At 39.4% G+C, this 2,220-nt stretch overlaps 1 non-coding gene across 1 annotated transcript; it reads right to left on the reverse strand.

The window, feature by feature from the left end:
* Positions 1–1,513: 1,513 nt before the first annotated feature.
* Positions 1,514–1,585, reverse strand: TRNAC-GCA (transfer RNA cysteine (anticodon GCA)). Its single transcript has one exon. It is a non-coding gene; the product is annotated as a tRNA-Cys (tRNA).
* Positions 1,586–2,220: the final 635 nt, after the last annotated feature.

The following is a 2,220-nucleotide window of genomic DNA, read 5'->3' on the forward strand; positions in this document are numbered from 1 at the left end:
AACAGTGAGTGAAACTAGATAAAGGATATCTGTGTGTACATGTTCTTTATAATATTCTTGTAAATTTTTTTTTTTTAGGTTTGAGATTTAAAAAAAAAAAAAAAAAAGAAACACAGTCCTCCTTCTTATCTCCACACCACCCTACCCCATAAAGTCTTACTTTTCAGGGAGAATTATGAAAAAAATAATGGCTTCATTTACTTTGAATCTCAAAAGAGATCATCTGGCCATAAGACCTGGGCCTAAAACTCTAAAAGCAGCTGGGACCTCCCTGGTATAAACCCTTTTGAGTTTCTAACTTTAAATCTTTAAGGCCAAGCCTTGGTAGGTAGAGCTGCAATTTTACCAAATTCAAGAATCTCTCAGCAGCCCATGATGACAATGTGGCTGTAATGAGTTTTGCTCATTACGCAAATTGTGAACTTAATTTCAAACAACCAAAGCGGCACCTTTCCAAAAGAGTGAAAGATTTTTTGTTCATAAATGAAAAATGAATGAGGTTCCTAATGTGAAAGCAAATACTTTATTCAGTTACTATGGAAAAACAAATTCAAGAAATTATGGCAAATCCAAAGGGCCAAATAATGTTTAAGAGAACTTCGCTTCTAAGAATCACATTTGCCTAGAAAATAAGAGCACAACTGGCATATTTTAAAATATTCTTCAGACTTTTAATTAGAACGGAAGCAAAGTAAATGAGTAAATAAAGGAGAAAAAAAATGAAGACTAATAAACTGGAAGAAGAATTACATTTCTTGAATAGAAAGTATAAAGATCTTGGATAATAGATTATTCATAGATAAAAATGAAGATGACATCTTAAAGATTAAGGGAAACTAATAAGTGAAGAGGAAAACGTCAGTCACCCAGATCTGGCATCATCAACTCAATGGACATCATTTTGATCAAACTCCGGGAGATAGTGAAGGACAGAGAAGCCTGGCGGGCTGTAGTCCATGGAGTCACAGAGTCAGATAGGACTGAGCTACTGAACAACAACAAAGAAAAGAGGGAGATGTTTTCATTAACAGGAAAGGGAAATAGGGCCCAGTGAAGTGAAAGTCACTCATTCATGTCCAACTCTTTGCAATCCCATGGACTATACAGTCCATGGAATTCTCCAGGCAAGAATACTGAAGTGGGTAGCCTTTCTCTTCCAGGGGATCTTCGCAACCCAGGGGTTGAACCCAGGTCTCCCACATTGCAGGTGGATTCTTTACCAGCTGAGCCACAGGGGAAGCCCACAAATGCTGGAGTGGGTAGCCTATATCTTCTCCAGCGGATCTTCCCAACCCAGGAGTTGAACTGGGGTCTCCTGCATTGCAGGCAGATTCTTTACCAACTGAGCTATTAGGGAAGTCCTAATAGGGCCCAGAGAAAAAGAAAGAGAAGTAGCTCAGTTGTGTTCGACTCTTTGCAACCCAATGGACTGTAGCCTACCAGACTCCTCTGTCCATGGAATTCTCCAGGCAAGAGTACTGGAGTGGGTTGCTATTCTTTTCTCCAGGGGATCTTCCCTACCCAGGGATTGAACCCAGGTCTCCTGCATTGCAGGCAGACGCTTTACCATCTGAGCCACCAGGGAAGACCAGGAGCAATAGGGCCCAGAGTAACCAACAAAAGAAAAATGGCAAGTTCATAGCTAGCAGACAGGCTTCCCAGAAAGAATCAGGTTCCAAGAAGCTAATAAGAAATACCCACTTAAAGCAGCAGCTGGAGATTTCACAGTAAGTGGATAAAAATACCGCCCCTCCCCTCAACAACTAAGCTACAATATTACAAATTATATGGGTTTCAGATGAAAATACCAAAAAGTGTTCTAAGAACACAGACTTTAAGAATTGCTAGTGAACTTTAAGGTGACACCCATTGTGAGCGGTATGTAGACACTATGTCCTGAGAAACTATGCCCTTAAACACTGAAATTATGATTCTGAAGGCAGACACTGCTAAAAGAAAGCAGATTAAAGGAGAGATAAGAAAGACAGTAGGTGGAGTTCAGGCCTGGACAAAATATTGCCCAGTGGGTAAAATTAAAGCAAACACTGACAAGATTTATTTTTCACTGGTTGCTTTGGTTATGCCAAGAATTCAATGATTTCATATATCTTGCTATAGGATAAAACAGAAGACAAAATCAAGAGAAATGTATAGAAAATCAAACATGTGGACAGAAGGAAAACAGAAGGTGAAATGAAAGAAAGTCTTTGGTTCCAGGTA

The sequence above is a fragment of the Bos indicus genome, chromosome 3 (assembly GCF_029378745.1).
Source record: "Bos indicus isolate NIAB-ARS_2022 breed Sahiwal x Tharparkar chromosome 3, NIAB-ARS_B.indTharparkar_mat_pri_1.0, whole genome shotgun sequence".
Classification (NCBI taxonomy): domain Eukaryota; kingdom Metazoa; phylum Chordata; class Mammalia; order Artiodactyla; family Bovidae; genus Bos; species Bos indicus.